This window comes from Acinonyx jubatus, chromosome A1, assembly GCF_027475565.1.
Source record: "Acinonyx jubatus isolate Ajub_Pintada_27869175 chromosome A1, VMU_Ajub_asm_v1.0, whole genome shotgun sequence".
Taxonomy (NCBI): domain Eukaryota; kingdom Metazoa; phylum Chordata; class Mammalia; order Carnivora; family Felidae; genus Acinonyx; species Acinonyx jubatus.
In genome coordinates, this window is record NC_069380.1 from 19645029 (window position 1) to 19672063 (window position 27035).

Consider the following 27035-nt stretch of genomic DNA (forward strand, 5'->3'; position numbering starts at 1 on the left):
TTCTCAGGATATGCACGTGCTCTGGTCTCTGCCTCTTTCCGTATGCCATTCCCATTCTTACCATCCTTGATTTGCCCGGGGAGCTTCTGTTAACCTTTGAAATCTGAGTTTGGAAATCATGCCAGAGGGAGTCAATCCACTGATGCGGTGTGGTTCATCTATACCTTGTTCCTCTTCCACTGTTGTGATTATGCTGGTTTGAGATTTGTTTACAAGTCTATGCTCCCATAGGTCCGTGAGCACCTTGAGAACTAATTCATTTCAGGATGCCCAGCACTTAGCACAGAGTCTGGTAACAGAAGCTACTCAATAAATATTTGTTAAATAAATGAATAAATAATGTGGAAGCGATCTAAGCCACTCTGTTATGGCAAGTATTTGCAAGACAGTAGAATGAATCTTCAACTTTGCACAGTGTAGCAGTAACAGTGTTGGGCCTGAAATAATCATGAGAACCCATGCTGGTCCACAGAAGCAGGAGACTTTTCTCACGTATTCATTGCTCTGTCCTCAATGTCTAGAAGAGTGCCTGGCTCTTGAGCGCTAAGAATGAGGCTTTGTGTTATATTTGTATCCTAATCTACTGAAGACACCCTTTATTTCAAATACTCTGCAAGGAGAAAGCTAGAACATATCCAGTACCCAGGCACAGGTAAGTTATCAGAAAGCCAGTGAATTAGTTTAAGTTGGACAAAGTCAACCAATTGACTTTTACAAATGTATCGTATAGATTAAATGAACACATTTCCCATAGCCTCAGGTTTTTCCAAGTTTAGTGGTAATCACATGCTTCATCTGGGAACTAAAACAAAAACCTCACAGATACTCTTGAGGAGGCAGGGCTCTCGGCTCGTCTTGTATAAACACCAAAGAGCAGTAACGTGACAATCAGGCACAGGGGCTCTTTGATATAAACTGTGGATACAAAGTGAAGTAAGACCTTTACCCTGCCTGGCCTGTCTCCTAAGAGGGCTCTTTCTTCACTGTAGTCCTTTGGTTGCCAGAATGCAGATACTTTCCTGCCCTTTCTTCCTTGTCTTACTGAACAGTAGTAACATGCAGTAATATACATAGTTATAACATACAGTAATGTCAATTCTGTCAGTTTATGAAAATAAGATTCTTTCATCCTGATGCTTCTTTTTTTTAATGTCTGTTTATTCTGAGAGAGAGAGAGAGAGAGAGAGAGAGAGAGAGAGAGAAGGGCAGAGAGAGAGGGAGAGAAAAATATCCCAAGCAGACTCCACTCTATCAGTGCATAGCCCGATGTAGGGCTCGAACTCATGAAACCGTGAGATCGTGACCTGAGCTGAAATCAAGAGTTGTACGCTCAACTGACTGAGCCACCCAGGCACCCCTCATCCTGATGCTTCTGATCAAACACCATGGTGATCCACAGATTGCTTTTAGACCAAGACTGAATCAAAATTTCATGTTTATAATTTTTATTTCCACTGTGTTCAATAAATATTTGTGGACTGACTGAATGAATATTTTGCCATTAATTAGCTCTGTAACCTTGGGCAAATTTTATTTACATTTTCTAGGCTTCATTATCCTCATGTATGCAATAAAGTTTGATTGTCATATTTCTCAAACTGTTTTTAATAGTTAAAACCCATTCTTCAAACAAAGTCTTAGAACCCAATATGTAACAGAAAAAAGTGGGGCTACTCCAAATAAAATAGGTTCGGAGACCTTTAGACCCCTTGCTTCACCTTGTCCTTCTCCACCCTTGTTTCTTTTCTGAGCCACTCTGCTGAACCCCAGGGCTCTGTGAGGTACCATCTAAAAACATCTCTGCACGTGGGGCACCTGGGTGGTTCAGTTGGTTAAGCATCTGACTTCGACTCAGGTCATGATCTCATGGTCTGTGAGTTCGAGCCCGGCATCGGGCTCTGTGCTGACAGCTCAGAGCCTGGAGCCTGTATCAGATTCTGTGTCTCCCTCTCTCTCTGGCCCTCCCCCATTCATGCTCTGTCTCTCTCTGTCTCAAAAATAAATAAACGTTTAAAAAAAAAAATCTCTGCAATCAATGATCATATATTTAACATTGACCCCTGACTTGTAAGGAAACTTATTGTCATTAGGGACCAGAGATTCCCAACCTGCAGCCTCTTAATTCTTAGGGATTAAACAAGGTAAAGCCATTGAGGCAAATTAAAATATAAAGTTTCTTTGCTTTGGAAAGTATTATATCAACTCAACTAATGTCAGTTGATTACTTAATGCCAAGCAGAATTGAAAACTCTATATATCCTTGATAAGTTAACAATGAATATGAACATGTTAACAATGAACTACGAACATGGCAACATAATTACATTGCTAACATAATTTTTAGTAGACAAAATTTCTCAATACATTATGAAAATGAGGGGGTGGGGCTAATGAAAAGAATCCCTAGGGAGTGAAAAGGGTGACAATAATGATGATGAATTAATTCCATTTTCTTCCTTCTTGTACAAGTAAAATGAGGCAGGGAAGGGTGGAGTGGCTTGCTGAGGACCTGACAGCTTTGCAGCAGAATCTGCAGCAAAACGCAGCGCTTGTAACATCCAGCCCAGTCCTCTTTCCCAGCCATGTTGCGTTTCTCTATGAGTTTAGGCTTTACGTGTCTGGGACCACAGTCACACAGCTACAGAAGGATAGAGCATCCTCATTATCTCAGTATTCATGATCTGAATTCCTGAGGTTTGAAGTTGAGTAGGAGAGTAAGAGTCATCATAACCTAGAAATGTTTACTTATCAAATGACGGCTTATGAAACCCACTCAAATATCCAGCTCCATTAAACATGAGCATTGATTCTCCCCTTTGGGATCAGCTCCTTTGTCAGGTCTCCAGCTGATGACTGCATTTTTATACATATTTGACAATATAGTACAAATATAATGCAAATCAACTACAAAGAGAAATTGCACATCTTGCAAAAGCTATAGAATTTTTTGAGATTAATGAAAGAAGGCCCGTGTGCTTAGTCCGTAGTGCAAGAGAGGGAAAGATGTGGGTGATATTGATGAAGCAGACAAAGGACAGATTAGGGAGGGACTTGTGGCTGTCAGTGGTTTTCATTTTCATCAGTACTGGGAATTTTGGGGGGCCTTTAAGCAAGGGAAGTGACAATCAGATTTATGTCTAAAATTTTCATTTTGACACTGGCAAATACTGTAAAATATATGACCTTGCAGTTGTATTCCTGTGATTCCATCCCATGGGTGCATCACCACATGTATGAAATGACACGTGTGTGAGGTTTTTATTATTGCATTACTTGTAGGAGCCAAAAAAAGGACCCAGTTGTGATGTGCAGCAGAGGGGGCCTGGTTTAACAATGGTGGGATGGCCTGCTGCTGTGGAAACAGATAAGGAAGGTCTCTATGTACTGATATGGAAAGAGTTGTAGGATGTGTTGATAAGTGAAAGAAAGCAAGATATAGAACGGTATAGAACAATGTCTCTGGTAGGCTACCTTTTGTGTAATAAGTTAGGAGATATTTTTGCATATGTTTGCATTTGCCTAAAAAACCCAAGAAGGATTAAAAAAAAGAAAAGAAAAAGACACCAATGGAAATGATTATCATTAGAGGGTCGGGGTGAGAAATGCAGGAATGGATACAAGACTTCTGTGGGCATATGTTTTTTTGTAGTATGTCGAATTTGGAACCATGGAAATGTAGTACCTCATAAAAATAAATGTACATTTAAAAATCACTCTGGCTGCTCTGTGGAGAGTGGTTGTAGGGACAGAAGAGTAGGAGCTGGGGGTCCATTTAGAAAGCTACTGATGTAGTTCAGGCAAGGGCTGATGGTGGCTAGACCGGAAGGTAGCCGCGGAGGAGGTGAGAAGCAGTTGGCTTGAGGGTACAGAGCTGATGAATTTGTTGATGGATTGGGTATAGCATGTGAAAGAAGAAAAAAGGAATCAAGGATAATTCCTAGATAGTTGTCTAGAGCAGCTAGAGGAGACAAGATGGAGTTGGGGGAGGGAGGCCAAGGAAGAGCCAGAATCAAGAGTTCTCTTTTGGACGTGTTGAGACCATGTTAAATGGAAAGGTCCACGACCAAAAAGGAATACCTAGAAGGATGAAGTCAGCAGATTCTTCCAAAGATGAGTTCAGCTCCCCTGAGTTCAAATTAAAAGAGTGAGAGACCCCGACAAAATCAGTAAAACCCTCAAACAAATGTCCATCTTCATTTTTGTGCTACACAAATCAAGTAGACAGGAAAGAATGTCATTTGTGCTTCTTTGGAATTTTATTGGGAAAAAAAACTAGGTTAAAAATTCGGAGTCAATCATCTGATTTGTTCTTGGTTCCTAAAGTCAGCCTGTAGTTACCACGATAGCCTACATTTTGTTAAATATAAAGTAAAAGAAATATAGTTTCATAATTTTTACTTCTTTATTCAAGATAAAGTTCAAATCAAAGATTTTTCACTATTCCATATGAAATGTAAGCGGCCTTCTCGAAGTGGCCTTTCCCAGTGTCCTGAACAAAGTGCAAACAAATGTAATTTGGGAAACAAATACAAACTTTTTCTCTTAGACACTAAGTTCACATCTTTGTTAACAGAATGACTTACTACATAACCTGGACTGATAATGGGGCAGGAGGTAGAGAGTAACAATTTTTCCTACTTTACCTCTTGAGGAGGTAGTAAATATTTTTGGGTAAGAAAAAGAACTGCTTTCTGAAGAATTCTACCTTCAACTATTAATTTGTCTTTTGTGTGTTAGCCCTGAGTAGGACAGACTTTGGGAAATGCTCCAACGTTAATGTAAGTCAGGGTGTTACGAGCTGTGCTTGCTGCAATGCCCAGTGTCTCAGAAAGTTCAGGATGCCAAAATAAATTACCACGTGGCTTAAACAACAAACATTTAGTTCTCACGGTTCTGGAGGTTAAAAGTCTCAGCTCAGGGTGTCAGCAAGGTCAGGTTCTGGTAAGAACTCTCTTCGTGGCTCTGTCTTCACATGGTCCTTCCTTGGTACCTACAGGGCAGAGAGAGAGAGAGATACCTTGTATATCTCTCTTCTTTTAAGGGCACTAATCCCATCATGGAGGCTCCACCCTCATGACCTAATCTAACCCTAATTACCTCCCAAATGTCTCAATGTCCCATCTCCAAATGCTGACATGTTGGGGATTATAATTTTAACATATGAATTTGGGGGTAGGAGGGACGGGACACAAACATTCCCTCTCTAGCTCTCAGCCCAGAATCCCCTTCAGTTTGCAAACCCTCATACCTCCAGGTGCCTGAAGTGTTGGCTGCTGATAGCTTACAACTAACTGAGTCCTCCCAGGGACTTGCCAGAAGGAAGCCGCCTCCCTCTCGTTTAAGACCCCTCTCCTTGGTAGGCGAGGGATGGCACACTGAGGAGAGAGTACAAAGAGTCAGTCCTCTTGCCTCAATATGGGACAACTTGGATGAGCCCCCACCCCCCTTCCTGAACTTCCCACGAGGGCCAGTGAGCCTCTCTCTGCCTTGCTTCCCTCACCCCCTGACAGGTAATATTCCCCAACACACTTGCTGCACACAAATCTCGGTCTCAGCTTCTATTTCCTGGGGGATCCAACCAAAAACACGAGTAGGTCTCATTAACAACATATTCAAATAATAACATATTCACATCATCCAGATTTCTCTACATTTGGTGTAGGTCAAGGCACAGCGTAAAAGGCAAACGTGGTGGAGTATGGCACAAACTATTGGACACTCCCCAGGCTTGCTTTCTGCACTTGGCATATATCATCCCCACATTTGCGGAAGAGAAAAACCTCTCGTAGGTCTGTTTGGCACCACATGTTTTTGTCTACCACAGGGAGTAGTCTCTTGGTGCATTATAACTGATTTCAGAATGCATTACAATGAGAGAGAACCAAGTTTTGATCGCATTATGCTAGAATTTATTTGTGTTTCTTAAAGAAGCATAACAACAGTAAGCCAAATTTCGGTCCTAGTATTCTCGGAAAAAATGAAGAGTAAGTAACAAAATGAAATAGCCAGTCCGGCAGCTGTCCTGGAGAATTCCCCAGCAGGGGTTATGTGGCTCCATCTAAAAAACAGGACTCAGATGCTGAGCTGATTTATCATGCACATAAAAATTCCCAGGTCGTAGATTTTTCTGCTAATTCACTTCTGTCATTTTAATTTATTAAGCCTTCATTCAGTTCTCAAGATCCTTTATGACCATTAGTCCGATTTTTAAAATATAGCACTGTGCCGGCAGGATTTCACAAAGAATATTCCAGCTCTCCTTTCCCCTCTTGTCACTCCGCCATATCTCAGCATTTGGAGAAGTCCGGAGGATTTTTTTCATGGTACCAAAGTAGCCTCATTTACATTCAGAGATTTAGTCACAAAGAGAATTTGTCTTCAGGATTCTCTTGTATTTTTTAATGGTAATTTCTCCATTTATTCCCCCCTCAATGTTTGAATTTTGTCATTCTGTATTAAACATCTTGTTATTATGGGGGTGCCTCAGTGGCTCATTCGGTTGGGTGACCGAGTTTGGCTCAGGTCATGATCTCGTGGTCCATGGGCTTGAGCCCCATGTCAGGCTCTGTGCTAATAGCTCAGAGCCTGGAGCCTCCTTGGGATTCTGTGTCTCCTTCTCTCTCTACCCCTCCCTGCTTACACTCTGTCTCTCTCTCTCAAAAATAAGTAAACATTAAATTTTTTAAGAATCTTTTTATTATGTAATTATAGAAAAATGAAAAGTGGGGTAAATGAAAAAGAAAAATTATCCATAATCTGGCCAGCAGAATAAACCTTGGTAGTTGATTGACATCCAGACCTTTGCCAAAATAGTACATATAGATAGCATTTACAATTTTTACAAGATACATTCATGCCATTTTATAATTTAGCTTACTGATGTATAATAGTGTCCATATCAATAAATAAACCTTTAAAATATTATTTAATAGATGCATAATATTTTATATTGTGGAATATATCATAAATATAACCTTACTATTAAACATTTACATTGTTTCCTTTTTTTAACTTTTATAAATAGCGTATCAATGGACTTGCTTGTAAATAAATCCTTGTACTAATAACTGGTTATTTCTCCAGGGCAAATACTTAGAAGTGGGATCTCTGGATCAAGGAGTGGGCACATTTTTAAGATTTTTAAAAACACGTATTGCAAAAATGTTTTAATTTATATTCCCACAAAGAGTGGTTGAAAATGTCCTTTCCCTACACCTTTGTCACCCTGAATATCATTCTTTTTCATCTTTGTTAATCTCATAATCTCTTGTTTTTAGTTGCATTTCTTAGATTTCTAGTGAGACTGAATTTTAAAAAAGTGTTTATTGGCCATATAGTTGCTTCTTTTGTGAACTACCTGTTCATGTCCTCTGAATGTAAAATACTGAATTCTATTATTTCCTCTTACTGAATTTTAAGAGCCTATCTATACATGAGCAGACATTTCTCCAGAGAAAACATAAAGATGGCCAACCGACACATGAAAAGATGCTCAACGTCACTGATCATCAGGGAAATGCAAATCAAAACCACAATGAGACATCATCTCATACCTGTTAGAATGACTAAAATCAAAAACACAAGAAACAAGTGTTGACAAGGAAATGGAGAAAAGGGAACCCTGGTGTACTGTTGGTGGCAATCCAAACTGGTGCAGCCATTGTGGAAAACAGTATAGAGGTTCCTCAAAAAGTTAAAAATAGAATTACCATGTTATCCAGTGCCACTACTGGGTATTTTCCCAAAGAATACAAAAACACTAATGCTAAAAGATACATGCATCTCTCTATTTGTTGCAGCCTTATTGGCAATAGCCAAAATATGGAAACATATATATACATATATATGTATATATAACACATATATTTTAAATATATAAAGGAATATATATACGTGTATATACATAACACACATATAATGTGCACATATATATATGCACATACACATTATATATATATATACAATATATATACAATACAATGTGTATACACACACACACACACAATATATATATCTATCTTTAACCTACCAAATTTGATTACAGCAATGAGGTAGGAATCTCTCTTTTTTCCTATTGTTTAGGCAATTGTACCAACATTTATGAAATAATACATCCTTTCTCTCTTTGATTGAAGTGCTATTATTAATTATATTAATATATAATTGTATTAATATATGATAAATTTTTTAATTTAAATCTGCTTCTAGACTTTTTATTCTGACTGCGTGTTCTGTCTGTAAGTCCCATGCCTGTATTGTACTTTTAATCAGTATCATTTTATAATGTATTTTGACATCTGATATGACCCTTATCTCCTTGTGTTTGTCATCTTTAATGTTTAACTACTCTTCTTTTTTAAAATGTCCATTCTCACATATATATTTTTCTATATATATTTTTTAACTTTATTTTCTACAGCAGTTCTAGGTTCACAGCAAAATTAAGAGGAAGGTACAGAGATTTCCTATATATTCCCTGCTCCCACACATGCACAGCCCCCCTGCCCCCAGTATCAGCCTCCCCCACTGGTTGTACATTGGTTACAGTTGAGGAACCTACATTGACATATTTCTTTCATATATTTTTATACTATATTCAAATATATTCCTTCATATGTTTTTTATGCTTATTTTGTCACATTTCCTCTTCCTCTCCCCACCCCCCCGCCACCCCAAATCCTTTTGGAGTTTCCATTGGGAAACCAAATTTATATGTGAGTTCAGGAAGAAATTACTCTTTACAATATTAAAATATCCAAAAACAGAGTTAATCCTTGCATTTATTTAGGTCTTTGATTATGACCCTCGATCAGGATTTGTAGATTCTTCTCTTAGCCTAGCGTATTTCATGTTAAGTTCATTCTTAATGTTGTTATTGTTAAAGAGGCTATTTTTCATTATATTCTTTGACTTTAACCCAGCCTATTGACTCATTTTAAATTACAGCTTTATTGCCATATTATTCAAATACTCTAAAATTCATCCTTTTAATGTGTACACTCCAGGGCATTTTAGAATATTCACTGGGTTTTGCAAGTATTACCACTGTCCACTTTAGAATATGTTTGTCACCCCAAAAAGAAATCCATGCCTATCAGCAGTCACTCCCCTTTTCCCCTCCCTTGCCCTTCTGTGTCTCTTCATTAGCTGTTTCTAATCTATTTTTTATAATAAAACTGTAATCATAAGTATAGTTTCCTGAGTTCTGTGAGTCATTCCAGTGAACTATCAAATCTAAGGGAGTCATGGAAACACCTGAGTAATAATAGCTAATTAAGCAGAAGTGTAGATGGCCTGGAACCTCCGAGGTGCAGGTAAAGTCATACAGGCAGTCTTGTGAGGCTTGTGCCCTTTACCCTATGGGGTCTGCACTCACTCTGGGTGGTTAGTGCCTGCCTTCAATTGCAGTACATCCAATTGTGGCAGAAGCACAACAGACTTCTTTTTGTGTGCTTTTTGACCAATTGTGTGTTGGCTTTGGACAAAAGTCTGCTTAAGTCTGTTGGCCATTTTTAAATTGGGTTGCTTATCTTTTTATTATTGAGTTACTAGAGTTCTTTATATATTCTGAACATCAGATATATGAGATAAATCAGATATATAATTGGTGAATATTTTTTTTCCATTCTGTTTGTCATTTTTCCCCATTTGTGGTGGTATCCTCTGAAGCAACAAAGTTTTAAAGTTTGACGAAGTCCCATTTATCTATTTCTTATTTTGTCATTTGTGCTTTGGGTATTACATCTTAGAAACCATTCATTACCTAACCCAAGATCACAGAGATTTACTCCTACTTTTCTTCTAAGAGTTTTATAGTTTTAGCTGTTGTTTTCAGATCTATGATCCATTTTCAGTTAATTTTGTGTATGGTGTGAGGTAGGGGTCCACCTTCATTATTTTGTAGATGGATATTCAGTTGTCCCAGCACCTAGCCTATTGACTTTTAAATGTTTTGTAACCAGTCACCTGACATTACTTCTAATAGATTTAATGCATTCTTCTATTTTTTTCAAGTAGATAATATTATGTATAAATGATAAGTTTGCCTTCTCTTTGACAATATTATGTACTTATTATTTTGTCTTCTCAGATATTACAAAAATAGTGGTGATCCTCTTATGTGGATCCTGAGAAACTTAATAGAAGACCATTGGGGAGGGGAAGAGAAAAAAAAAAGAGAGAGAGGGAGGGAGCCAAACCATAAGAGACTCTTAAAAACTGAGAATAAACTGAGGGTTGATGGGGGGGGGGGGGTGGGAGGGAGAGGAAAGTGGGTGATGTGCCTTGAGGAGGGCACCTGTTGGGATGAGCACTGGGTGTTGTATGGAAACCAATTTGACAATAAATTTCATATTAAAAAAAAATAGTGGTGATCACATCATCTTTGTATTATTCTTCTCATTAATAGGAGTGTTTCTAGAATTTTGCCACCAGTAAGTATGATACTTTGTCCTTATTCAGTAATAAATGCCTTTCAGTATCTGCTGCTATATCTGTATTTTGCTGCTACTGATATAAACTGAGGAAACATGGCCCTGTAAAACTTCTTTAAAATTATGTTTAAGAATATATTGTTATAATTTCTACTTGCATATGGTTTAATATTTACTGGAGGGGAGTGCCTTTAACAGTCATTTTTGAGGAATATTTTCCTACAGTATTTATCCAGAGCAATTTATTTTCCATTAAAAAATAAGGCCTTCTTCATAAATGAAAATATGGTGTTTTTGACTCTATGTAGAAGAGAATGAATGTCTTTTAAATACTGTAGTTTTATTTTAAAAGTAAATCAGTTCATGAATTCGAATGGATAATTCACAAACACTGTTCAGATTTCAAAAGGTACAAAGTAGTACTTACTGTAGAATAAAATCCCTTTTTCATTCTTATCCTCTGGCCAGCATGTTCTTTTCCCTGCAAGCAATTCTATTAGAGAGGAGGAAGCAGGATTTTTTTTTATAAAAGAAATACACACACACACACACACACACACACACACACGCAAAATATATGGAATAAATACAAAATATACCAAATGTTTACATGAGAAAAACAATATGCTGAGCAGTCCTAAGGAGTCAGATGGGAGGCAAAGACTTGATGAAGAGTCTGGTCACCAAAAGAGAGAGAAGAAGCTGAGAAAACCGTTTGGTGTTTTTCCGATATTGTCAGTTAACAGTTTATTTAAACTCCAAGTTCCTTTTCTCACCAAGTTACAGCAAGAGATAAATCTGGAATCCCTGCCACATTAACTGCATTAGATATAAATGTCTTCCACCTCAGCTTCCCCGACCTCTGATGGCAAATAAGATAGGAACCACACATTCCTGAGATGCAACCAATCAAGGGTACAAAATGACAAACCAAATTTCTGTACCGAAATGTACTAAGCTTCTTCAGTTAGATGAGAGAAGCTTAAATAAATCGAAATCATGGTACAAAAATAACTTAAAAGCCTTTCCCCAAATAAATTTGTATTGTGTCGTAAACAACCGAACAGTCATTGGACCCAGGGTGTGTGAAGAGGGTGAGCCGGCTGTTTGGTGCGGGCAGGCACCTTGAACCCAGCGGCTGTAATGCAGCCCCAGGATTGATCAAGCTGTGGCCAGCAGAGGGGTTGGGGGAGGAAGAGTGGAGCCTACGAGGTGGGGGGATGGGAGGCATTAGGGGAGGGGGAGGAGCTGATGCAAGCAAACCAAACTCACAAAAGGCTGATTTATAAACAGAAATGCCATTTGTTCATTAACCAGCACAAGGCAACCAGAGGAGTGCTTTATATGTCCTGCAGAAAAACCCAACATGCTGTTCATTGTGCAAAAGAGTATACTCACTGCTGGGGACCAGGACACTCCCGCCCGCAAATGCGATTCTCTATCCCCTTGCACAGTGTTGGGTGAACCCTCATATATACTATCCTTTGGTCTCTACTTTTTTTAAATTTTTGTCTTTTCATTCCAGTCACATCATTCCTTCAGATAGACCACAGTAAAATCAAGTGGATGGAATTACTCCACAGCGTTACTTGACTGAGTCTCCTGTGGTCTCTCCTCTCTCCTCAATCCTTGGAATGGGCATTTCTGTGGATGGCTGAAGATAATAGTAACAATGTGGCGGTCGCCTGCACAGGTTTTGAGCCCCCTAGCCTCATTTCCACTCCAGGCTGGCCATTTGCCAACCGTGTGATCTCCCATGGTTATTTCACTTCTCTCCTCCTGGAAAAATGGAAATAACAATACCTGGTTCAGCAAGTCATGGAGAAGGTTAGGTGAGCTAATTCATTTTGAACCCCAGACATGGTGCCTAGCATATGCAGAACACTCAAAAACTGTTAGCCGTTGGTATTAAGGCTACTCCTCTCTACCCCTGTTGATTTGTAGTTGTTTCTGCTCACAGAGAATAAGCTATTTTTAACTCTTTGCCCAGATTAAGGAAAAACAAAAAAAGTCCAATGAGAACAATTTGATTCAGTGAAAATTCTTAAATGCCTTCAATGTTTCAAAGAAATGCAATTTCTTTGTGTTGCTTTCAGATTTGAATATAGTACAGCCCCAAATACATGGAGAATAGAGGAATAAATAAGTAAAATTTTTAAAGGAGGAATAAATTCATACAAAAAGAGGAAACATCATGTAAAAATGCAATTTGTCATAAACAAGTATTTATGAGTACCCGGTATGTATCCTGTTCTTTCTGCTTCTATCCTTGCCTTTTGTAACTCTATTTGCAACACCACAACCAAATCATTTTTCAGAGACTAAGTTAGATCATGTCATTGCTCTGTTCAGAATCCTCCAATGGCTTCCCACCTCATTTGAAAGGCCAAAGCGTTCACACTGCCCTGTAAGACCTTATGTGATCTGTTCACCCCCACTTCGCACCGTGTCTCTCCGACTTAACCTCCTCTCCCTTACTTACTCAGTGGACTCTTTGCTGCTCCTTAACTATGCCAGGTACTCCTGCCTCAGGGCCTTTGCACTTGTGGTTTCCTCCACCTGGAATCCTCTTCTTCAAAGTCACATCTCCTTTAAGACCTTCCTCAAATGCCACCTTCCCTGACCCTCCTGTTTAATACTGTAACTTTTCCCCCATTCCCACCACTGTGTAGTCTCCTTTCCTGCCCTGATTTCTCTATGGCATTTCTCTACTTACCGCTTTATTTTGTTTATAATCTATCTTCCCCTCTCCCCGTACCCCCCTCCCCCCGCCAGTGTAAGAGCCACATCAGGGGTTTTGTGTGTTTTCTTTATTGCTGTATCCTAATCCTCAGCATGGTGATGGCACTCTCCATGGGGTGAATGAATGATTTCATGAATGGTGCTAGGGGCTTTTACGTATGTCATCTCACTTACATATTTTGGCAAAGATCTGATTTTCATAATAATACATCACTAGATAGTAGCTGTTATTATAATTACATATTTTTATATTCAACAATCGCTGTTTCCTGAAATTAAAACTGGACTGAAAGCATCTTGAAGTTCTTGAAGCCAGAATTTGAGAAACACTGTTTATTTTAACGTGTGGATGTCCTTTAAAGGCATCTTACATAATAAGATGGAGATTCAGAGGAAGAAGTTGTTTTTAACTTCTCTACTCAATATGAATGACATCCTGCTTCTAAATTAAAAGAAATTAAGAATTTTCATGTAAAATTTAAGTTGACCTTTCCTAATTTAGCCTGAATTCCCCGATCCCAAAAAATGATTTTTAAATTTGTCCGAATGGTGCACAACAGCAGAAGTGTGGGCCCGGCTGTCCCTGCTGCTGCCTTGTGGGAGACAGGGCCCTGCCTACTGAATTTCTGGTGTCCGTTACAGTGATGACAGGAAAGAAATGTTTGTAAGAACAAATGTTTGCTTCCAGGCTGCAGCCTAATTTCATAGTGTACTTGAAAAAAGAAAAGTGGATGAGTCATTCCAAAACCCCTGGGGAGGGAGGGGTGATTGTAAACCATTTGGAAAAGGGGTGAGAAGGCCTAACGTGAAACTAATGCAGCAAATCTTCAACAACAACCGAAAAAGTCTGGCCTGAACGCGATGGAACGCTGGGTGTTTTTTCGCAGAATGGTTTCAGCTGGGAGAAGCCTGTTAGGTTCAAAAGGCTTTTCCCTCTGCTCTGATCTGGGGGGTGGGTGGGAGGTTATAACCAGATTGATTTTTGATAGTTTCAGATAATACTTCGTACTTGGATGAAAGATTACCCTGGAGGTTTTCATACTTGTGGTTTTTCTTAAAGCATTAGATGCGATTGTAATTTTTTTTAGGGGCCACAGCCCTAGGGAAATTTTTATGGAAGAAGGAAGAGACTTTTTTTTTTTTTTAAACAGAAACTAAGATTTAAGGCACATCAGCCATCTAAGTAGGTGGAGTAGACAGCTGTGGGCAAGACCCGAAAACCCCTCCCACCACTTGCTTGTTGATGCCTGAAACGTTGAAAATCAGGAATTCATTTTCTTGGATTAAGATTTCGTCTACTGAAATACTAACAGCCCCACTCAGGATCACATGTTCAACTCTCTGGGCCATTTTCATTCCAATAGTAATGGCCTCACTGACTCCAGATCTAACAGGTTTTCCAAACTCAGTGGGGAGACAGCGAGTGGATCCTTGGCTCTTTGGAGATGAGCCTTACAGGTGTGACGGGGGAGGGAGAGGAGACACCCTTGGAGGAGCACACCGAAGGTCATCAGAAGGCAAGGAAGCACAGGCAAGACGATATGAAACCTTTTATGTCAGTAAGACCATTTTCGCTCATTCTTACCCAAGTTTCCCTTCCCTGTGTACTGCCGGAGCATACGGTTGATACGGTAACATAGTCCAAAGAAAGCCGCACACCCGTGTCTCAGGTAACCCTAAACCACAGTTGGGATTATCCGAGCAGCTAATCCCTCAACATTAGCCAAACCACTTGCTTACTTTGACCAATATCTTTTGTTTTCCCTTAACAACCAGAGACGTTCAATGTCTTTACCATTTTAAAATGTATTCTATAAAATGCTTCTGACGTGGGGGAATTAATCTTTCTCCTCCACAGATTTATGAAGGAGTAAATTTGCTGCTGCTGCTGTGTGGAAATGACTCTAGTCCCGAAGTTGCCTGTCAGGCTCCCTGGACTAGTGTTACGGGTTCCATGGTTACCTCAGTGAGATAACAGTGACTTTTTTTTTTTTCATTTCTCACCATTTAACTTAGATATTTCCTTTTATGTAACCTGCAAGAACAATTTGGTACCCAGGAAGGGTAAGAAGGAGATTTTATAAAGTTTGGTTTATTATGCCATTTTTAAATAATTTGCAGTAGAGGACACGTCTTTCTTCTTAAAGCTATGTCACAGCAGTTCAAAAAACAAAACAAAACAACCCTCCTCTTGTAAAAATTGCCAGGCTTTTTCATCATCTTTAATTTCTTTACCACATATTATGAACACATTATGTAGCAGACACTGGGCTAGGCACTAAGGCCCCAGAGCTGTGATCCATCATCCTGACCTCAGATTGCTCAGTCGAGTCAGTGGGAGGAGACAGACAAATTGCCACCTGCTAAGAACATGACAGAAGTTTGCACAGGGCTGCGAAAGGAGCCCCGCCCATTCGGGGGTCGGCAGGAAAGCTTTTCTGTGGAACTGTAGTATCTGAGCTGAGAGTTGTAAGGATGTGAATAATGTAGGAATTAATCAGAGGAAGAAGTGTGTGTGTGTATTGTGGGGGGTAGGGGGTGGGGAGGGATGGTATTCCAGGCAGAGGAACAGCACATGCAAAGCAACGGTAGAGAGAGAACAGTACCGCCCTATCTTCAACTCTGTAGGACAGGGCCCAATTCTTAACTCATCACAGGATCTCTGGAGCCTGTCAGGCCTGTCATAAGTTTCATAAAAATCTGTTGAACTTCAGTGAATTGAATTGCAAACATTTATTGCTGTTTTCTAGATGTCGGTGATAGGGTAGTGGCTAAAAGAGAAGTTTCTCTTCTCGTGGTGCATTTGTTCTAGGGAGGCATTAGCAGGAGTCCGTATTTGCTAAGAACTTCCTACCTGCCAGGCACTGTCCAAAAGATTTATGTACTCATTTGTTCAATCTTGAAAACAGGACTGTAGTAGGTATTATACTGTTATCCCAATGTGTTACTGTTGAGGACTCAGAGAGGTTAAGAAACTTACCGAAGCCTACCCAGCTTGTGAGTGGCAGAGCTGAAATTCAAAGTTGGGAAGTCTCGGTTTCCAGAGTCAGCCTCAACCTCTACAGTTAGGCCTTCAAAAATTTCAAAGTACCTCTCAGTCTTATTTTTAGAAAATAAGATAAAAAAGAAAGTCTAAATGTCCATTCTCCCTCGATCCTTTTTCTCTTTGGCAACCTGAGACTTAATTACTTGGCATAAACACACGAGAAAAATAGACATTTTGAAAAGCAAGAGTAGGGTTAAAATGAAAGATAATATGGTCTTGAAAAAGGTAAAGAGGGGATAATGATCATATCAGATATCAAAATGCAGTTAAAATTATGCTGATTAAAAATAGAGGCATGGTGACTATGGTTAATGGTACTGTATTGTATATGTGAAAGTTGCTGAGAGAGTAGATCTTGAAAGCTCTATCACAAGAAAAAAAACCCCTGTAACTCTGTGTAGTAACGGATGATAACTAGACTTATTGTGGTGAGCATTTCATAATATATACAAACATCGAGTCATTACATTGTATATCTGAAACTGATACTGTAGTGTTGTACATCAGTTATATCTCAAGAAAAAGAGGAAGAAAAAATATAGCACATATTCTAAAATTGGAGTGATACAGAGAAGATTAGCACGGTCTCTGCACAAGGATGATATGTAAATTCATGAAGCTTTCTACATTAAAAAAAAACGTGTGTATATATGTGTATATATATAAGCAACACCCAAGCGTCTCTCATTCTTATCTATTGACCTCCATTCTTTTTTTCTTTAACGTTTATGTATTTTTGAGAGAGAGACAGAGTGTGAATGGGGGAGGGGCAGAGAGAGAGGGAGACACAGAATCTGAAGCAGGCTCCGGGCTCTGAGCCATCAGCACAGAGCCCTACGCAGGGATGGGACTCATAAGCTGTGAGATCATGACCTGAGCTGAAGTGAGACGCTTAACCGACTGAGCCACCCAGGCGCTTCACATCGGCCTCCATTCATGAAGGTGAAGTTTTGGTGTCCCTGAGAGGCCTCTTGGAATAGACAGGTACATTCATCTCCTTTGCACAAAGTAGGGAAGCATTCCGCCTCACTGCCCCCACCCTCCACCTTTGTAATGGGCACTTGGGGGCAGGGCAAATGTTTTTCCAAGAAACCAGGGCATGACGAGGTCCACTGTGGAGTTTGCCATCCATCTGGCCCTCCATCCTAGTGTCATTTTGCTGTTCATGCTCATGTTTATGCTTCCTTTTGGAGTTTCTTTCCCATATATGTTTGTCCCTAAGAAATAAAACCATTATTGGACCTAGAAAAAAAGGTCAGGAGTGCCAGGGTAGCTCAGTCGGTTAAGTGTTCAACTCTTGATCTCAGCTCAGGTCTTGATCTCAGGGTTGTGAGTTCAACCAAGGCCCACATTGGGCTCCATGTTGGGTGTGAAACCTACCTTAAAAAAAAGTCATATATTTATGTATATACATATACATATATATGACATATATGTATATGGTATAAGTATATAGCATAGTATAAACTTGGATTTAGGTACTTCTGTCACTTTCCTTCTCTCCCTAGACCTAAGAATTGGGAAGAACAATGAGAAAGAAATGCCTTTTAACTACAAAGAATCTAAACAAATAAATACAAAATCTGCGGCTATGCCCTCCACTCAGTAGTTCCTAGGCATTCCAATTACAAAACCAGCTCTCTCACATCAGATCGAGAAGTGAGAGAACTGGATACCATCTTAAGAAAAGTACTGACAGACTGATTTTTTTTTTATGGGGAGAATTTCAAGATTTTGTGTAAATGAAATAAACATATTTTTATTATTTGATTTGAGCACTAAATTTCATAGATAGTGTGCATTTTACCAACTTGGTAACTGAAAACTATTAAAATACCAAGTTCTTTTGCAGGGTGGAGGGGGGCACCTGGTTCAGTGGGTTGAACATCTGACTTTGGTGCAGGTCGTGGTCTCGCAGTTTGTGAGTTCAAGCCCCACATTGGGCTTGTTGCTGTCAGTGCAGATCCTGCTTGGGATCCTCTGTCCCCCTGTCTCTGCCCCTCCCCCACTTGTACTCTCTCAAAAATAAAATAATTTTTTTTTTAATTTCTTTTTTTTTAAGTTTTTAATTTTAATTCCGGTATAGTTAACATACAGTGTTTATATTAGTTTCAGGTGTACAACATAGTAAACTGCATACATCACCCTGTGCCCATCACAAGTGCACTCTTCAATCCCCATCTCTTATTTCACCCATCCCCCCACCCAGCTCCTCTCTGGTAACCATCAGTTTGTTTTCTATAGTTACGGGGTCTGTTTTTTGTTCTCTCTCTCTCTCTCTCTCTCTCTCCCCCTTTGTTAGTTTGTTTTGTTTCTGAAATTCCCAGTATGAGTGAAATCATTTGGTATTTGTCTTTCTCTGACTTATTTCACTTAGTATTATACTCTCTAGCTCCATCATGTCATTGCTAAAGGGAAGATTTCATTTCTTTTTATGGCTGAGTAATATTCCATCGTATACACACACCACATCTTCTTTACCCAGTCATCTATTGATGAACACTTGACTGCTTCCATAATTTGGCTATTGTAAATAGTGCTGCAATAAACACAGGGGTGCATATATCCTTTCAATTTAGTGTTTTTGTAGTTTGCGGGTAAATACCCAGTATTGCTGGATCGTTGGGTAGTCCTGTTTTTAGTTTCTGAGGAAACTCCATGCTGTTTTCCACAGTGGCTACACCAGTTTGCATTCCCACCAACAGTGTGAGAGGGTTCCTTTTTCTCCACAACCTCATCAATACTTGTTGCTTCTTGTGGTTTTGATTTGAGCCATAAAAACCAAGTTCTTGAATGCCATGTTATCTTGCCTGATTCTGAGAAAGAGGATCCAGAGTGGAAGTTCTGAACATTCCTCTACCGAACGTCCTGATATTTTAAAATTATAAATTTAATACACCTGAAAGTAATGTAACATTGTATCAACTATACTTGAATAAAAATGTTTTAAATTATAAATTTAACATAAAAATTGTAGATCAAAATAGGTTTATAAAAATTAATTTGTATAACTTTACTATCCTGTGGCCATATTCCTCTCACTTAAAGACTCTAACCTGAAGATTGATATGCTACTTAGAAAGTTACCTTAACAAGGAAAGAAAGCTGCTAGCAGTCTTACAAAGGAAAGATTAGAAAGACAAGGCAGTAGTCAGGGGCACAGGGCCAGGTTGGAGATGGACAGGTAGCCGAGGGACTCAAGAAAAAAACACAAATTCAAGAGATTTAGGAAACAAATGTGATCAAATTTCACTAATTGAGAACAGAATAAAAGAGAAGATTTGAATGAGGAGGTGAGAATAATACTCAGATTTCTGGCTTGTGTGGTTGGATGGATCATTGTATCACCCAACAAGAGGAGATCCCAGGAAGTACGGGTTGGGGGAAGGGAGAGAGGAAGACTTTGAATTAGGACATGTTGAATATGATACATCTGTGTGACCACCAAGCAGAAATGTGCAAAAGGGAGCTGCTGTCCTAGGGCTCAGTAGAGCTCTAGGATATCTGGGGTATCTAGGCAAATTTTTAGAGAATCATCAGATTATGGGTGAAGTTGGAGCTATACATTGGATGGGATCACCAAACAAAAGTGTGAATGAAGTGAAGAGAAAAGGTGAGGACAGAGCCCTAGAGAATATAAGCTTTTGAAAGATTGGAAAGAGAAGACTGAAAAGAAATCATCAGATGTAGGTGGGGAACCAGCAGAGGGTGATGTCACATGTGCCAAAGAAGAGGGAACTTAAGAAAAAGGTGTGGCCAGTGGTCAATGACACAGAGACGGCATGTATGTCAAAGCCTAAGAACTCCATAATGGATTGGGTGATATGGATTTCACCTCTGCCTTCTGCTGAGGGAGCTTCATTATTTAAGTGGGAATGAAAGCCAGATGGAAGTAAAGTAAAGAAAAGGTAAAGTAGTCAATGGGAGGGTAGTAAAGAAGCAGTGACAGTTTCATGGAGTGATCTTTGAAAAAGGTTGCCTGTGAATGAAAAGAGAAAGTGTTGGTGTAGAAGAGAGAAGGCCTTCTTTTCCCTTTAAAGATAAAAAGCTTGAGCATGTTCATAGATTAAGGGAAGAGAGCAGTGGAGCGAGAAGAATTGAGGATACAGTATAGAATGCATAAATGATAAGACTGAAGCATCAAAGGAAATAAGAAAGATTGGTATCCAAAGTAGTTTTGAGCAAGTGGAGGACCACCCTCTCTCCAATGAGATGGAAGGAGGGGATGATCAGTGTAAATAAAGATAAGTCTCTAGTTGGGTGGAAGGAGGGTAAGAGATTGAGGGAGTTACATCTAATGATGGTTTGTGGGAAGGGGTCATGAGGAGAGCAGTAAAGGTTTGGAAGCACCATTTAGAAATTTAGGGTGGAATGGGGTAGTTTAAAGACCCATAGGATGACTGCACAGCATCATAGAAGATCTGTCTGTGGTTGGAGATCATAAATTTATAGCTGTGCTAATTTGCACCACATATGCTGAATGGTCACAGGGGCAAAGATCAGACTGGAGTTACAACTGGGTTGATCTAGACAATGGAGCCAAAAAGCTTTTTTTTTTAATTTTTTATGGAGCCATAAGACTTTAAAGTCTCCAGGGAAGACAATTGTCTAAGGTCATATAGCCAACAGGAGCAGAGCTAGATTTGAGCATAAGGTTGAGTAGGTAGATAGCCTTATCTGAACAGTGAGTCTAGTGCTAGTAGGTCAACTCTATTGAGAGGGAGACTATCTAGGTCAACAACGGTCCTTGGAATGAAGACAAAACCTAAGGTCCAGATGCCAAAGTTTTTGATGGATGTCTCATGATTAAACACTTAATATCTACTGTTCCACTGTTGAGTTAGGCTTTCAACTATCCAGCATCACCTTTTATTCAATCATGTTAAAGATCCTTTTAAAGTATTATTTTTGTATTACAAAATAAAACGTATCTATAGAGAAACTAGGAGGAGACAATTTAAAAATTAAATGTAATGCAGATTAAAACAATAAGACACCACTACATACCTATTAGAATGGCCACAGTCCAAAATACTAAGATATAGAGCAACAGGGGCTCTTATTCATTGCTGGCAGGAATGCAAAATGGTACAATTACTTTGGAAGACAGTTGGGCAGTTTCTTATAAAAAGAAACATACTCATACCATACAATCCAGCAGTCTGGCTTGTTGGTATTTTCTCCAAAGGAGTTCAAAATTTATGTCCATTAAAAACCTGAATGTAACTATTTACAGCAGCTGTATTTATAATTGCCCAAACTTGGAAATAACCAAGATGATCTTCAGTAGGTGAGTGAATAAATAAACTGTGTTACATCTAGACAATGGACTATTACTCAGTGCTAAAAAGAAACGAGCTGGGGCACCTGGGTGGCTCAGTCGGCTGAGAGTCCAACTTCAGCTCAGGTCATGATCTCAGGGCTCATGAGTTTGAGCCTCACGTCAGGCTCTGTGCTGACAGCTCAGAGCCTGGAGCCTGCTTCAGACCCTGTATCTCCCTCTCTCTATGCCCTTCCCCCTCTCATCCTCTGTCTCTCTCAAAAAGCAAATAAACATTAAAAAAAATTAATAATAAATAAATAAAAAGAAATGAGCTCTCAAGCCATGAAAAAACATGGAGGGATCTTAAGTGCATTTAGTGAAATGAAAGAAGCCAATCTGAAAAGGCTACATTCTGTATGATTCCAACTATTTGACACTGTGGAAAAGGTAAAACTATGGAGACAGTAAAATGATCAGTGGTTGCCAAGGGCTGGGGGAGGGTGGGAAGGGAAAAGGATGAATCGGCAGAGCACAGAGGATTTTTAGGCAAGTGAAAAGATGCTGAATGATACTGTAATGTTGGATACATTTGTCCAAACCCATAGAATGTATAACATACAGCGCCTAGAGTGAACCCTCAGGTAAACTATGGACTTTGGGTGATAATGATGTGTTAATGTAGGTTCATCAGTTGTAACCCATGTACCACTCTGGTGAGTGATGTTGATACCTGGGGGAGCCTATGCGTGTGTGGGCACAAGGGATATGTGGGAAATCTCTGTACATCCCCTTCCATTTTGCTGTGAATCTAAAACTGACCTAAAAAACTAAACCTTTCTAAAAATTAAATGTATCACCTACCGTCTTGAAAACTAATTTTGTTCTCTTTACATACAAACCTTAATGAATGTGTTGGATTGGGAAACAGGCAGTGGAAAATGAGTGAGGCAGGCGGTCATTGTCAATGAAGAGCTCTGGGGGAGAAATAAGGGTGGGGAGATGGGTACAGCTTGACTTCATTTCCTGAGCACTTTTTTACTTTCTTTTCATGTTTTTTTTTCGAGGGATAATGAGGGATAAAAGTTATCAAGGGATAACTTTTCCAAAGATTTCCTCCAAAAGCTTTTAAGAAAAGTCTGCACACACCTCCTTGGTAGCAGTAGGTGAACAGCAAAGTGCTACTAATGGTCCATATGTCAGGTGGTAGGTGATCCAGGCCACTTCCCGACGTTAGGGAGACAAGTTATATGCAGAATATGCTTGCTTACCAGGGTCAACCTGTAACCAGACAGTGTTGCCAGAAAGCTAGGCCTTTTTTGGCCAATGATGAGTTTTCCTGGGCACGTTATAGTTCCTCTGACTGTGTACATGGAGTCAGTTCAGAAAAAAGAGAAACACACCTTACCACACCTTGCCACACCTCAGCATATACCATCCCACACCCCACCACACCTTACTTCATCTCATAATACCTTCCCACACCTCCCCACACTTCAATGTACCACATCTTACCTCATCTCCCCACCACACCACACTCACCAGGAAGGCCAAGATGGGCACTTGGAAGAGTGACTTGGGCAGCACGCAGGCAAGCCTCGAAGCCAGCAGCCAGGAAGAGAGTTGGCCCAATAACAGTGACAGCAGTCAAATGCAGACATAAAAAAGGCCATTACACTACAAGATGCAGGACAAAGTGTATACGGGAGGGAAGGGCCAAAAAGCAGGAGGTACAAAACCAAGAAAGGAAGGGGAAAATAGAGAGCCAAAGTCAATTTGTAGGAAAAACAAAACAAAACAAACAACAACAACAACAAAAACCCACAAAACAACTTTATCCTAAGGTAAAGAATGTTCTGGAGCTAGTGGCAGGAACTAATACTGTGCCTCCCTTGGAAGGAGTTCTCCTAAGGCACTACCAAGAAGGACGGTGTAATGTGAGCACATGCCCTTCAATGACTTTAATAGTATCTGCATCAAAACAGCAATCTAAGAGGATAAAACGAGACACGAAGGACTTGGGACTTTAGGTCCCATGTATCGTAATTAGGCACATATATTTAATGTAATAAGTTGGCTATAATTCTTTCCATATTATCTTTATTAAATCGTTTTAAGGGAGTCCCTTTTTCCTTATAATTCCTTAAATTCACCCTTTAAGAATGCTAACACAAAATTGCTTGCTTCCGAAATACATGACGGATGTAGACAGATTCTACCAACCTTCTCTGCAATCGCTGATCTGGTTCCAGAGGGAGATGAGGTATTTGAATGGACTTACCTCTGCTCCTACAAACCTGGGCAGAGAGAAGAAAGGAGATGGAAACTCAGTGCAGAAATTATTGACAAGAGTATCTTCTGTTGTCAAATGGATATTTGGGGGGAAATCTATTTTGTATTGCCAAACAAATTAGCCAGTGAATTAGGAAAGTGATTCTTAGCTATTGATTTTTGGTTCTGCATTTTCAATTGATATTTGTCACAATTTTTAGAACAATCAAGATTGAGCGCTTACTGTGTGACAGTAATCTCAGACTTTGAAAGCTGCGTTAATTTGGAGATCTAGTGTGACCCTTCCTTTCAAAGGAGACTCAGAGAGGTGACTCCTCATAATGGCAGGAGCAAGACCCAAACCTGAGCCTCCTGGTTTCATCATATCAGTGCTTGATGCTGCTATGGCTGGGTCCCCCCTCAGAAATCAGACTCTGAGACAGATTTGCATGCAGGAAATACATTGGGAAATGTGCTGGGGGTCAATCCCTATGGGGGAGTGAAGGACATAGAGTTGGCCAGAGAAAGGCCAACAGAGTTACAACACATTGGGGTGGTCTTACAGGAGAGCTCTAAAGTGGGGATGATCCTTCTGAATGATCCTGACTCAAGGCAAGGGTGGGAGGCCTCTAGTACCCTCTCGTTAATCAACCAGTCTTTGGATGAAGGTTTTCAGGAAGGAGCATGATCCTGGGGGCATGGCAGTCTTCAGCTGAGGGCAATTGTGAGAAAGACTTGGCTGAAGCCTGTGGGTCACCACTGCTCCCAGTATCTGGGGAAATGAGAGAGCCACAGTGCTCAGCACGGAAGGGCACAGCACAGCCTCCCCTCCCGTCCTGAATGCTAGCTTGGTAACGATGCTTTCACATATGTCGGCTTGATTTCTCCCACTAGTTAACAGGATCCTTGTTGACTCTGTGTACGTTTCCCCTGACTGTGCATGGAGGACGTTTAGAAAAAAAATAGAGGGCTAGAACCCTGATTTATGTCAGGCTCAAAAGAAGTACAACATGGAGAGTACTGTTAAGACCCCATCAAGAACTCGATAGTATTAATCGGTCGATTAAAATTAGAGAAATCAATTATTATACCAACTGTGGTTTGAAGAGGGGAGCTTTTATAATGACATTTTCCCCCTGAATTAAAGCTATACTTTGAAATTAGGAATGTGATTTATCACATTACAATCATTATAATCTTAATATTAGAAATTCTCTTTGCTTTTTGATTGGCTGCCAACCTACATGATTGAAGCGGGGGGGGGGGGGGAGAAGAAATTAGAAACCAACATGTTATGTTAAGATAAAAGAACATGAAGGTAAGCCTGAAGATACTACTTTCATGAAAGCCTTCCCTGTTGTCCTAATTAATTGCACAGAAGCCTAAGAGGGAAAAACCCTGCTAACTTCTAAGTTGGCTTGATATCCTTTTTCATTTGTATCACCAAGGGGTACAAAGTGAATAAATCAATATCCCTGAAGCATGCACTTAAAAACGCTCAACTTTTTATCTCCCTAATAGTTTCTTTTTTTTTTTCATTAAGAAATAGGATTAAAGAAAATCTTCACATTTAAAGTAGGAGGAAGATTGGAAGTCAGAAGGATATAACACTAAAATATAGGACATTGTGTGTCACTTATTAAAAATGTGGGTTTGTATTGAGTAGTTCAGGCGTTCTCATCCCATCTGGAAGATTGTGTGTGCCAAAGCTGGGTTTAGTGTACTTATAAACCACTGTCCACGTACACAAAATAACTTTGATCTAAGAAAAAGATATCCCCAAGTTTTTACTAGTGCTCCAAACGAGAAGCAAACTTCAAGAACAACAGTAAACAATAGGGGCCCCTGGGTGGCTCGGTTGGTTGAGCGTCCGACTTCAGTTCAGGTGATGATCTTGCAGTCTGTGAGTTGGAGCCCCGTGTCGGGCTCTGGGCTGACGGCTCAGAGCCTGGAGCCTGCTTCAAATTCTGTGTCTCCCTCTCTCTCTGCCCCTCCCCCTCTCACACTCTGTCTCTCTCTCTCTCAAAAGTAAATTATTATTTTCAAAAAATTAAATTAGAAAAAAAAAAGGACAGTAACAAAAGATGAATCCAAACATCACAAATAGCACTGAGGCCTGTAATGAAAGGCTTTTTGTGTCACTAAAACATCCCCTTGGCGGGCCCAGCTGCAGCTGTTACCGTTCGGGGAACATTCTCAAAGGGCAGATGTGCCAAAGTATGGCATTGCCCCTTTTCCACGGGGCGGGACATCTCGTCCCAGTTCTAGCCGAAAAGAGTGAGCCCCGGAGCCCTCACCCAGGGAGCAGCCTCAGCTGTGTCTGGGTGACGGGTGTGAAACGAGGGCCTGTCTCTCCTGTCTGAATCATGACTTCTCAAAATGCCAAAGAATCAACGAGGTGGAGCCTCGGCTGAGTTTTAACTTTTTGAGAATATTAAATATGACCCCCCGAAAAGTAACTGTTTGAACATATTAAGTCAGAGCTCAAGATAGTTTTTGAGGAATTTTATGATTGCTTTTTACTCGTGTGAATGGTCTGCTAAACAACCTATGAGCGTGGTGCTTGGTGTTCCGCGTGCCTCCCTGATCACCACTGTGGGCTCCGGGAGCATGCAGCGATCTGCAGAGACCCTGGCTGGAATTCCAGAAGCAGTGGAATTTCAGAAATGAAATACCATTGCTGGTGTGTGCCCTAGTGATGCTGAAATAAGGCAGATACCCTCACCCCATCTCTCAGAACCGCTGTACCTCATCCTCGTGGTGACGTCGCAGAGAATTTTCTTTTCCTGCTTCTCTTTTCTTCAGTGAGACGTTGATGTGTCCATTGAGTTACCTTCACCCTGGTCCTCAGTGGCTTTCCTTCCTCGGGAGTATGTCCACCTAAAAGCAGGACTGTTCATTTGTAATCTCGCAGTCAAAGGAACCAAGGGATCATCTTGTCTGCAAGTTATTTTGGTGTGATGTAGATGGCTAGGGGCATACCCAGATCTGCCCTCTTCAAAAACAAAACAGAAACCCTTTAAAATAAATAAGAAACCTCCTATAAAAGAATCTGCAAGGGGACCGTTTATTTGATTTGACTGCTCTGCAAACCTTGATCTTAAACATATCTTGGCCAGGTCTATATTACAATGATAATACCAGAAGGATTTATTTACAAAGGCCACAAAAAGATTTGTTGACAATGAAATTGTCAACAAATTGTCAATGAATTGTCTGGAATTAGAACACTGTATAGAAGTATACAATTGGCTTTGTACTGTTTTTTTTCCCAAAACAAATT

General features: G+C 40.0%; 2 long non-coding RNA genes and 1 other non-coding gene across 6 annotated transcripts in view; 2 read left to right on the top strand and 1 right to left on the bottom strand.

Annotated features, from left to right (window-relative positions):
- Positions 1 to 27035, top strand: part of LOC113600963 (uncharacterized) — an 86901-nt gene that overhangs the window by 11381 nt on the left and 48485 nt on the right. The window lies entirely within an intron of this gene.
- LOC128314006 (uncharacterized) lies at positions 4395 to 26848 on the bottom strand. Its single transcript, XR_008295285.1, has 5 exons — positions 26478 to 26848; positions 23705 to 23778; positions 23024 to 23078; positions 5249 to 5375; positions 4395 to 4990 (listed from the first exon to the last, which is right to left on the bottom strand). It is a non-coding gene; the product is annotated as an uncharacterized LOC128314006 (long non-coding RNA).
- Positions 16752 to 16854, top strand: LOC113601194 (U6 spliceosomal RNA). The gene has a single exon (XR_003422349.1). It is a non-coding gene; the product is annotated as a U6 spliceosomal RNA (small nuclear RNA).